Here is a 677-nt window from a genome sequence, read left to right on the forward strand (position 1 = left end):
TACCATTGGGCCAGATCAGACCAAGAATTGGGCACGGCAACACATTCATGCGTTCCTTCCTGCAACAAATGACTCCGAGTGTGAATGGGCCCAGGGATTTCATTGGATTCTGTGAAGTTATTCCCGGGCAATCGGGCCCTTCGGTGGGCATGAAGAAAATGCTGGGACTTGTAGTCATTGCCAACTTTCTGTCATACTGAGGTATTTGAGGGTCAGTTTGGGGTTATAGTTCCCCATATGTATGGTTCTGAATGTTTACTTTATTTTTCTACATTTACCCCATTCACACGTTGCCAGGACAACCCCACCCTGTCAGGAAACTCCACACTTTATTCCTGGACTATTTCTGAGTGGAGTCCCCCCAATATCCGGGCACTGCCCTCTCCTCCATTATTAATGTCACCAAACAGTATTAATTCTGCCCGTATAGGGAATATCTGGGCGATTATTAGACATATCAGGGTGTATTTTTCGCCCTTTTTCCCCGTGGTATTACACGGTGGGCGTGGTCACGTTACAGACATTTTACCACAGATTCCATTTCCCCGCCCACTATTACCGCCAAAAAAAAAAAAAATATCCGATCGTGGCAGAGCCGGGGAGTCCGGGGCTCATCTCCATCCCGCCTTTCCGGGGGGCCCCTGGAATACAACCGTGCGGGGAATTACCGGGGAGCC

The sequence above is a fragment of the Pyxicephalus adspersus genome, chromosome 5 (assembly GCF_032062135.1).
Source record: "Pyxicephalus adspersus chromosome 5, UCB_Pads_2.0, whole genome shotgun sequence".
NCBI classification, from domain to species: domain Eukaryota; kingdom Metazoa; phylum Chordata; class Amphibia; order Anura; family Pyxicephalidae; genus Pyxicephalus; species Pyxicephalus adspersus.